Source organism: Engystomops pustulosus, chromosome 5, assembly GCF_040894005.1.
Source record: "Engystomops pustulosus chromosome 5, aEngPut4.maternal, whole genome shotgun sequence".
Classification (NCBI taxonomy): domain Eukaryota; kingdom Metazoa; phylum Chordata; class Amphibia; order Anura; family Leptodactylidae; genus Engystomops; species Engystomops pustulosus.
The window spans coordinates 203,236,576-203,248,520 of record NC_092415.1 but is presented as its reverse complement, the minus strand read 5'-3'; positions in this window follow the sequence as shown (position 1 = coordinate 203,248,520).

Sequence of the window (11,945 nt, the reverse complement as noted above, 5' to 3'; positions counted from 1 at the left end):
GTAGTTATATTCTTGTACATAGGGGGCAGTATTATAGTAGTTATATTCCTGTACATAGGGGGCTGTATTATAGTAGTTATATTCTTGTACATAAGGAGCAGTATTATAGTTGTTATATTCCTGTACATAGGGGGCAGTATTATAGTAGTTATATTCTTGTACATAGGGGGCAGTATTATAGTAGTTATATTCTTGTACATAGGGAGCAGTGTTATAATAGTTATATTCTTGTACATAGGGGGCAGTATTATAGTAGTTATATTCCTGTACACAGAGGGCAGTATTATAGTAGTTATATTCCTGTACATAGGGGGCAGTATTATAGTAGTTATATTCCTGTACATAGGGGGCAGTATTATAGGAGTTATATTCTTGTACATAGGGGGCAGTATTATAGTAGTTATATTCCTGTACATAGGGGGCAGTATTATAGTAGTTATATTCTTGTACATAGGGGGCAGTATTATAGTAGTTATATTCTTGTAAATAGGGGGATGTATTATAGTAGTTATATTCTTGTACATAGGGGGCAGTATTATAGTAGTTACAGTCTTTTATGTATGTATTACATTGTATATTGGGAATTTGTCTACTTTCTATGTTAATCTGCTGGCTGCTGTGCGGCTTCTGTATGGGCTCTGTCAGTAACCTTCCCCTCGGGGTGTAGATTTGGAGATCTTTAAATACTTACCTGTTTACACAACAACTTCCAATTAACAAGATTCTCATTATCAGACCCAACATGGTGCCCGGCCATCAGGGATCTCCTTTGTTTCGTATTTTACAGGATTTCTTTTCCTGCCTGCAGTAAACTCCTTAGAATCTGAATACACAAAATAGAAAAAAAAATCAAAAAAGTGGTAAAAGTTATTTTGTTATTTTGGTGCTTATACTATTCTTATTATATGACAGAGATAAATTACTTATCTCTGAGTATTAAAGGGTCTAAAATTTAACCCCTCTTATCCATTATGACCATTGCAGCAGACGGGGATGGCTGGAGGACATAATAAATAATCATGGAGTCCCACCGAAAATTTGGAATGAAGACCCATTTTACCAAGTCCATGAATTGTGTGGGACATCACAAGGAAATTACAAATCTGAGACAAAAGGACCAAGGGACAAAGGGACGAAAGGACCTTCCTTGGTGGACTGTGTGGATGTAGATGTCCTTTTTTAAGTACATACGTACAGACAATTACTGTCTGGGGAGTATTGGGAGACCCCCATACACTGTACTTAGTCCATTAGTGCTTCTAAAAGAAGACCTTTAGGGGTAGTTTAGGTCTACTAATTGGTTTTGGTTGGGATCATTGCTTCTTGCCATTGGGGCCGATTTACTTACCCGGCTCATTCGCGATCCAGCGGATTCGGATTCGGGTCCGGCCGGGATTCACTAAGGCAGTTCCTCCGACGTCCACCAGGTGGCGCTGCTGCGCTGAAGTTCCCCGAGGCCTGCTGAAATGCACTGAAGTTCACCGGCCTATTCTTAGTGAAGGTAAGTGCAAGTCCCGCAACACTTTTTTTTTTAAATGCGGAGTTTATACCGAATCCGTTGGGTTTTCGTTCAGCCGCGTCCCCCGATTTCCGTCGCGTACATGCAAGCGCCGATGCGCCACAATCAGATCGCGTGCGCCAAAAACCCGGGGCAATACAGGGAAAATCGGCGCAAATCGGAAATATTCGGGTAACACGTCGGAAAAACACGAATCGGGCCCTTAGTAAATGACCCCCATTGTGTCTCTTTTTGAACCTTCAGAGGTTCAGGAGCTTATGTGGTGGATTATGACATTGATGGATCTGGTGTTGTTGATTCTACCAACTTCATAAAGATTTGTACCTATTTTAATGGGTAAAAGGTAAGTAAAAACCTAAGCTGACCAAGTTGGACATGTATAGGAGGTCTACATAGGGGTCTACAGACATCGAAGAACCAAAAGCTTGGTAAGGTCTTCTCCAACTCTACGCATTACCTACACTCATCATGGACGTCTCATCTATACGTTCCTCAGGTTTATGATCCAGCCCTTTTCAATCATGGACGATCTAATATTATAAAGGCTACATTGTCTACATCCAGTATCCAAAGGGAAACTGAAAACACAAAGCCACCCAGAAGGTATTATACTTCTTCTTCTTAAGAGGACATCCCCTCCCCCATGTAGTAGGACAAAGTTTCCTAGACCAGACATCATCCTGTCATTGTAAGGCTTAGTGCAGGGAGGGCCGGTAAGGTCCGGCTGCCTCCAGTGCGGAGGTCTTCACAGGTCATCACTATGATGGGGGGGGGGGGTTGCTCCTTGTCTTTGGATAATGGTTGCAGACCTGAAAACCCTTCTTTTGGGTCTACTATGGTCCAAAGTGCTTCAACCTTTTACAGCAGTCCCTGGGGTGGGACACTATAAGCAGTTCCTTAGGCCCACCAGAGAAAATCAATCTGGGGCCCACTCTTCATTATACCCCAAGGAATATACTCTAGCAGCCTTCTTATTGTGTTGTTTTCTGATGGACCACTGGGGTTCATTATTGGGTTGAGGGAAGGCCAACCGGAGGATCCTCTGGGACTCTGGTGGGCCAGTCCGACACTGCCTATATGACCAATGCAGTCTCAAAAGACTACAATGGAGAGGTGGCTTTATGAATAAGGGCAAGTTTGCCCCCCCCCTCTTTATTTAGGGCTAATACCATTGTACCTTCTTGTCCCATATGTTGTCCCTCAAAACTGCTTCTACAAATCCAGCTTTGCCTCAGCTGATTATCTCGCTTGCTCTTTGTATCCCCCCAAACCAATGTGGGATGTACATATATGAGTGGGGGATGCAGAAGAAGAAGCTTTAACCCCTTCTTGCACCCCCCTGAGGCCATTGACATGTAACTGTTTTGTTCCGCTCTTTTCTTTGTTCTTAACTCATTGTTTCCGACAAAAGAGAACGAAAATTTCTGAATCCAGCTGAGATAAAGGCCAAAATCCCCTGTTGCCCTGCCAGTGACCTCCAGAGGGTCCGAAGTGATGGAGGGTCCTGTCAGTGTCCAGAAGGACAGGGGTGGATAGACTGACTATATAATGTAACCCTCATAGTCAAGTCTTTCCTCATTAGTGACTCTATGCACAGTGTTTATTACCCAGCTTTCCCAGACACCTGAGTCAGGAATGTTTAAACCATAGGGCAAAGAGTGCAGCTACCCCAGACCCTATGGCAGACGCTGACCCTCTATTAGTCCCAGTTATTGCTCTGTCTGTATATTCAGGACACAGAGAGCTGAGAGCAAAAACAGCTTGTATATGTGTTCACTGTATATCTACTGAATATACCATATGGGCACAGTACAGTACTACTGCTACTATCCTGCATGTACCATATGGCTCAGCGCAGTACTACTACCCCTATCCTGCATGTACCATATGGGTACAGCACAGTACTACTGCTACTATCCTGCATGTACCATATGGCTCAGCACAGTACTACTACCCCTATCCTGCATGTACCATATGGGCACAGCACAGTACTACTGCTCCTATCTTATCATATACCATATGGGTACAGCACAGTACTACTACTCCTATCCTGTATACATAAGCACAGCACAGTACTACTACTCCTATCCTGTATATATGGGTACAGCACAGTACTACTACTACTATCCTGTATATATGGGCACAGCACAGTACTACTACTCCTATCCTGTATATATGGGCACAGCACAGTACTACTACTCCTATCCTGTATATATGGGCACGGTACTACCACTCCTATCCTGTATATACCATATGGTCACAGCACAGTACTACTGCTCCTATCCTATATATATGGGCACAGCACAGTACTACTACTCCTATCCTGTATGTATGGGCACAGCACAGTACTACTACTCCTATCCTGTATATATGGGCACAGCACAGTACTACTACTCCTATCCTGTATATATGGACACAGCACAGCACTACTACTCCTATCCTGTATATATGGGCACAGCACAGTACTACTTCTCCTATCCTGTATATATGGGCACAGCACAGTACTACTACTCCTATCCTGTATATATGGGCACAGCACAGTACTACTACTCCTATCCTGTATGCATGATTTTCTCTTGTTAGTGGGCTCACACTATAACCTTATCATTCAGGTACATGGGAAAGCTGGGTAAGAAAACCTGTTATTCACTACATGTATAAAATGAGTTCTTAAAGGCAATGTCAGTAAAGTCTATGATGCATGTGGGGCGGCAGCTGGACACTTCTGGTGATAATAGATTTGGAGGGAAGCATTGGGATTGGTGGTAGGAGCTGTGACCTCCTGGGGGGGGGGGGGGGGGGGGGGGGGCTTCACACCCTGACACCCTCTCACTGCAGGTGTTGAATCCTGGGTGAGGCTGTGACACAGTCACAATGTTTGTGTAGCTGTCACCCAGCGCTTAGACCTTGACAAACCCTGACAAATTGTCAGCCGCCTGCATCGGTGCACGTAATATTGTGCACGAAGAGCATCTCTGCTTGCTGTCAGTGAAAGAAACAACTTCACTCTATAAGGCCAGGAACTTGTGAATAGTAGTGACCATGCGCAGCCAGTGCTGGGTATTGCCCCTGGAGAGACGTGGAATAAGACCTTTGTGTATGTTGTTAGTAGCAGCAGGACTGTGAAATATGGGATTTATATTCCAGGATTGTATCATTGGGGAAGTGTCTCCCCACCACACTGCTGGGCTCTGTGATATTTGCAGCCGATGATAGGCATTGTACCTGGAGAGATGTGTGATCATACATACCTAGGTCAATGTTGTTGTCCTCACACTGCTGTGCTCTTAGCTCTCTGTATTAAGAAGTGGTTTCATCCTATCTGCACTGAGTATGCTTTAAAGTTTTAGCAAACACTTAAAAATAGTCAATGCGAGACCTAAGAACAATCCAACCCAAGGAGATTTACAGCTGTAGCAGGCCTCTGGTTGGGAGCTCAGAGTACAGCAGTGTGAGGACAACCCACTAATGCACTTAAAGAAGAAAACCATATTCATGTCATTATAGTTGGGTTATCGCCTTATCACCGATGGCCGCCATCACAGCTCCCACATTCACCCAGCTTTTCCAGACTCCTGAAGGTGTGAAGATTCCCAGTTATTCAGGTACAGGAGCAGAAGATATAAGATGTGAAATCTTGTTGGCCGCCTTATGACCTGCATGTTAGTTGCCACCCAGCTTTCCCGGAATCAGATAAGCAGTAGTGTAACCCTGTATTCCCCGCCCATGAATGTGTGATGGTAGAAGATCAGATGGGCATTAGTCCAGATGCTGCGCCCAGCGCCCTGGTGGTTGTGTGAGATCGGGGCTATCTTCCTGTGCCGCCCGGTGGTGCCCGGCCCATCACTTCGCATTATCATCTCCTCGCATTTCCATCCTGTGCAGACGGCCCAGATCCTGCGGCAAAACGAGGGGCTGCACCCCCACTGCCAGTATATATATATATATATATATATATATATACTACATGTCATGGATCAGCATTAAAGGGCATGTCCACACTGCCCCTGCATTCCATATGGGCAAGAGGGGCAATTATAACATGACCTGTCTATGAGCACTGGTGATGTGGCATTGCTATGGTAGGAGTATGTAGATGCTATATGGCAGTGGGTACTATATGACGGTATTATCTAGGGAAGGTATGGACCCATTATACAGGGACCAGTATGATTCAGTTTTTTCTTATAAAATGTGGAAAAAAGGGGAAAAAAGTCTAAATAACACTATATAGTGCTCACAGGGATGAGTCTAAATTATATGCGAGGCGAGCTATAGCACGGCGCCCCCTCCACCCCATCCAGTAGTAATATATCAGGTTACTTTGCTAGTAAGAGGGATTTCCATGCAGTGTCTCACACCCATGCTGACATCAGGTGTGAAGTGACACTATTTTTAGGTGTCCGGTCCTGCTTTATAGCAGGTGACTGCGCCTCTGATGCTGCCCCCCCCCCATGTTACTGCAGGTGGTGCCGCCTGAGGCAAGAGACCCGACTCGCCTCATGGAAGGTTCACCCCTGAGTGCTCAGTAGAATGGGAAAAAAGGAACAATACTCCCTAAATATTACCACATATAGTGCTGCTGTTGTAGTCCTATATTAAGCCTAGTTAGTACTGTTTTCCTCCACATCGTGGTCTTCCTTGGGGCAGCAGATTTTAGCTTTTGATTCTCACTATTAGGCACTAAATAGTATCAGTGTTTCGCTGCCATCATGGTCTTCAATGTTGTAATACCTCCCCATCACCTTTAGATGCAGACACCCATGTATGAGGGCATCGTGCCAGTCTGCACTGACGCTCTGGAATTCTATTCTTGCTGCCGGATGCTGAGGAATCTCCTGGGTTATAGGTCACACCTCTAGGTACAGCTGGGAATGTTCTGCAATCCAAATACGTCATAAGCAGCAGAATCCTAACTATCTCATGTCCTACAGGTTTGTTACAATGTATCAGAGGGAGTTGTACAGGTTTTTGGCGTAAATGGGAGTGTTCTCATTCACTGACACCAGGCAGAGATCTTGACATGTAAGAAATTTCGATTAGAAATTTGCCAAACTTTTAGAAAGGGATCTGTAATCAGGTGTCACCACAGAGACTGCAGCCAGCGCTATGTATTGTCCCTGTAGTGATGTGTAATAGGACCTCACACTGCTGTGCTCTGTGCTCTCTGCAGTCAGTATTATGTATTGTCCCTGGAGAGATGTGTAATCAGACCTCACACTGCTGTGCTCTCTGCAGTCAGTATTATGTATTGTCCCTGGAGAGATGTGTAATCAGACCTTTGCTTAGGTTGTTAGTAGCAGCAGGACTGTGATATATGGATTTATATTCCAGGATTGTAGCTTCTCCGTGTGCGTCCTCACACTGCTGTGCTTTTAGATCTGTGCATTGATCTCCTCCACAGTCCCTCTCCCCTACACTAGTTGGCTTCCAGTTAAATACTACAGGAGCCATTCAGAGCAGAGGGGATGAGATATACATCAGGTCAATGCAGAGAGCACAGCAGTGTGAGGACTCACCTACAGTGCAATTGGAGTGGCTACAATCCTGGAATATAAATCCCTATATCACAGTCCTGCTTCAACTAACAACATGCATAAAGGTCTGATTACACATCTCTCCAGGGACAATACCTAAGATTGGTTGCAGAGAGCACAGCAGTGTGAGGACACACCCCCAGTGCACTTGCAAAAACTACAATCCTGGCATATAAGTCAATATACATCACAGTCCTGCTGCTACTAACACTATACACAAAGGTCTGTGTCATAGGTCGCGGACTCACCCGTGCCTTCTGTCCCCCGCCAGCGCGCCACAAGCGCCACTTACAGGTCCCGGCTCCTGTCCCGTCGGCTCCATCAGCGGCTGCTCCGTCCCCTTCGGCTGTGTGCGCGCGTCCCTGACAGCTAGGGCGCGCGCGCGGCAGCTGCTGCAAATTTAAAGGGCCAGCGCGCCACTAATTGGCGCTGGTCTTTCCCCCTTAAACTATTTAACCCTGCCTCTTCCTGATACCCTTGCCGGATCTTTGTGCCTTGCGCCTTTGAGAAAGCTGTTTCTGATGCCTAGTGCTGTTCTTGAGATTTCCCGTTGTGACCCCGGTTCCGTTTCTGAGTCCGCTCCTTTGCCGCCTGTCCTGACCTGTTGCTACGACTCTGACTACGATCCTGTGCTGCCCGTCCTGACCTCCTGCCTGTCCCCGACTACGAGATTGCCTGCCGATTCTGTACCTCGACCTTGGCTGCCACTGCGGACAAGTCACGCCTGTGGAGCAACCTGGTGGTACCACGCCGCAGCAAGTCCAACCCGCTTTGCGGCGGGCTCTGGTGAAAACCGGGTGCCACTTAGACTCCGGTCCCAGGTAGTGGCTTGTGCCATCGTCCGCAGTGGTTCAGAGGATCCACAACCTTTAAGCCTGACAGTCTGATTACACATCTCTCTAGAGACAATACCTCACACTGGCTTAAAGAGAGCACAGAGCACAGCAGTGTGAGGAATCACCCCCAGTGCTTTTGGAGAATCAATAATCCTAGAATATAAATCCATATATCACAGTCCTGCTGCTTCTAACAACACACACACAGATCTCTCCAGGGACAATGGGGCTCATTTACTAAGGGTCCGCAAGGGTCCCGGCGATTTCCGTTAACCTGACGGATTTGGATTGTGCAACAGTCCGACAAATGCAGGAAACTGGGCGCACGAGCTACGTGAGCTGCGCTGGACTTCATCTTCATCGGACTGTCCGGGATCGCGACAGGACCAGGTAAGTATATGTGCTCCAATATGTAGCACTGGCTGAAGTCTGTACGGTCACACCTGCTGACAGGTTTCCTATTATAATTCCACTCTATCACATCATAATCTCCATATTTTGTTCTGTCTGCAGTCAGTTATCAGAGCTATCTCATGGATGATGGGGGTTGTTGTCATTGAGCCCCCATTGAGTTTAGTTTTTTTTGCCTGAGATTTGCTGATTAACCCTGTTATCTCTGGGGCAGGAAGGAAGCCCTTTCTCTTCTTCTCAGCATTGTTCGGAGGCGGCCGCCTGTGTGTCACCCTGCGCTGCGGCCCCTTCTATCTGTCGCTCGCGCCTTTCTTTGTTTCCCTCGCTCGGGCCTGTAATTATGATGTCGTTTTCCGGACGTCCACCCTGTCATTTCCTCTGCTGTCTTTCTCAGGTCTGTCTCTGCGGCTGTAATACAGGGTGTCATTGCTGGAGAAACACAAGACTCTGTGGTCACTGATTACCTGGTGACAGAACAAACCCCAGGTACGAGGAGACGTGTGCTCCGGATGTCTTCTCTTTGGTCAAATGCCTTTAAGTGCAGTAGCTGAAGTGTCCCTGGAGGGATGTGTAATTAGTCCTTTGTGTATGTTGTTAGTAGCAGCAGGACTGTGGGCTGTGGAATATAGATTTATATTCTAGGATTAATGATTCTCGTCCTCACACTGCTGTGCTCTGTGCTCTCTTTAAGCCAGTGTTAGCTATTGTCCCTGGAGAGATATGTAATCAGTCCTTTGTTTATGTTGCTAGTAGCAGCAGGACTGTGATATATGGACTTATATTTCCGAATTATAGAAACTCCAATTGCACTGGGTGTGTGTGCTATCACTGCTGTGCACTTAGCACTGTGCATTCAAAAAGGCTTTCCCAAGTTTGTAACCTCTCCCCTTTTGATGGTGGTGAGGATGGGGGGGGGGGGTGGTTTCAGCAGTTGGACCTTCACCAATCACCAATCATCCTAGATAAGGGATAACTTATAAACTTGACCACCCCTTTAACTGGTTATAACCCCACAGCAATATGAGGGTTCTGGTTAAATATTAGGGTAGTCACATACTGAAAGTGCTTTGAAAGATCTCAACACAGAGAAAAGCAGTGTGAGGACACACCACACTCCCCAGGTCCAGGAGTCTGCGTGGTCCGAACCGGTGACGGTTTCTCTTAATGTCGCACTTAAATTTCATTTCCTTTTTGTCAAGTTCCATGCAGAGCAGTCAAGTTAATAACTAAGAGGGGCTGCAGTGTAAAGCACAGAGGAAAAAGAGCAGAATGAGATGGGACATAGACTACAGATTACCATATAGAACACAGATTACTATTTAGACTACAGATTACTATACATGACCATTTAGTGGGAAACAAACAGAGCAAAGCTGAGGCTGTAAATAGCGAGTAAGTATTTCCATTACCATTTACTTACCAAAACCTTAAAGCGGTTGATCCAGGGTAGATCTATTTTGTCTTCTAGAAACAGTGGAATTGCAGGTCACTAGTGAATGAGGCAGAACCGAGATACAAGATACAAGTCCATGGACAAGGGAGGAGCTGATTCAGCAAAACATAGATCCAACTTTTCAGAACCTGTACAAACCCTTTAAAATAATAATAATTCTTTATTTATATAGCGCACACAGATACCGCAGCGCTGCACAGAGCATGTCAAATTGGTCCCAGACCCCAATGGGGCTCACAATCTAATCACATACCAGTATGTTTTGGAGTATGGGAGGAAACTGGAGGACTCAGAGAAAACCCACGCAAACACGGAGAGAACATACAAACTCTTTGCAGATGAGGACCTGGGTGGGATTTGAACCCAGGACCCCAGCGCTGCAAGGTGCTACCACTCAGCCACTGTGCCGCACATCTTCTAGAAAGTACGGATTTTCTAGAATGCACCAGACAAAGATCTATTATGACCCCAAAGGCTCCAGTGAGAGAATTTTAGAATCATGGTCCAGTTGTAAACCAAACTTATATGAGTAGATAACATCTGGATACATTGTAGCAAACCCTCAGGTGTGAGAAATACATATGAAAATATAAAGGTTTGCAATAATCAAAGCAAATTAATAACAATATTATTATATAAAAAGAATATAAGAAAGTAGCAGAACCTTTTGTGATACATTGTTAAACTCTATTTATATAAATCCCTATGTTTCTCCTGACACTGACACACTGTAACGCTAGTTGCACCCACACTCTAGAATAAGTCATTATCTGATGTTCTTGTTCAATCCTGTCCCAAGTGAATAGAGAATGTGCACTCGTAGCATCCTGTGCCCCTATACTTTACATATTGCCCCAGGCGGGTGAAGGACGGAGAGCGTTTCCTCCAAGAATCAAGTTGACTGTAGAATATTATGTTGCATTCTCTAGGGTAAACATGGGACTAGGTTGACAGGTGATATCTTGGATGGAGATGGAACATGGGCAGTGGTGACACACAACGTTCCGTCTTTATGGAGAAAGTCACTCATCTGTTAGCAGGAAACTGGTAGAAGGTGTTGAGATGTGAATCTAAAACGTTGTGATGAGTCCTTACAAAGCAAGGCAACGCGATACCATAAAAGTGGTCACACCTGGCTATAGCCATGAGATGAAGAACAATTCCATAACAATGAGACCAGTCCTTACAATTCGGGATCCTTTGATGCCATAAAAGAGATGAAAGATGAGCAAAAGTACAAGAAATCAATGTAGAACATTGTGTCCTTAAAGTCCAAGATATTATTAGACCATAGACGTGGCCAAAGCTGACTAAGACATGAGACTGTGGAGGAGCAAGTCCATACTATTGTGATGAGAGCTTTGCTCTGTAAGACACCTTGATACCATAGTAGTGGCCAAAGCTGGTCACCACACACGGTTATAGACTTCAGACATTGAAGATCAAAACCATAACACAAAAACCAAAGCTTATAAAAAATTGAAGCCAAAGTGGCCACAACAGGCCTTAAACATAAGATGTCTAGGCATGAGAAACCAAAGAATGACATTGTTGTAAGTCCTTCAAGACATATTCACACCATAGAAGGGGCCAAAGCTGGGACATGAGACTGTAGGACTAAATACATACTATTCACAATATAATACACCTTGATACTATAGACGTGGCCAATGTTGGCCACACCAGGTCATAAACTTGAGACGTTGAAGAGCAAATCCATAACACTGACTTTAGGATACCATGATTGAAAAAGTATCTTCAGCATGATACAAGCATGAGGCTCTAATGGAGGTAATCCACATCGTTATGACCCGTCCTTCAAATTTAAGACATCTCAACAATCATAGAAGTGACCAAAGATAACTATTGGTGTAAAGATCTAGAGGAACAAATCCGTATAATTCTTCAAAATAAATCTCAACACCATAGAAGTGACCATAGATGGCCGTGGCCATTAAGCTGAGGCTTGTGGGGAGAAAATTGAGAACTTTGGACAAGTCCTTTAGACACCTCAACACCATAGACATGGTCAAAACAGCTTTGAGACCAATTTGTGTACCTGACATGTCAGAACGTCTGAGGAATGTTACACATGATACGTAACACGGGGGTTTAGAATACATGCGATGTCTTGACAGAATTGTATCTGTTACATAATATCACTCTAATGGCATTGGCTCCTGAATGAC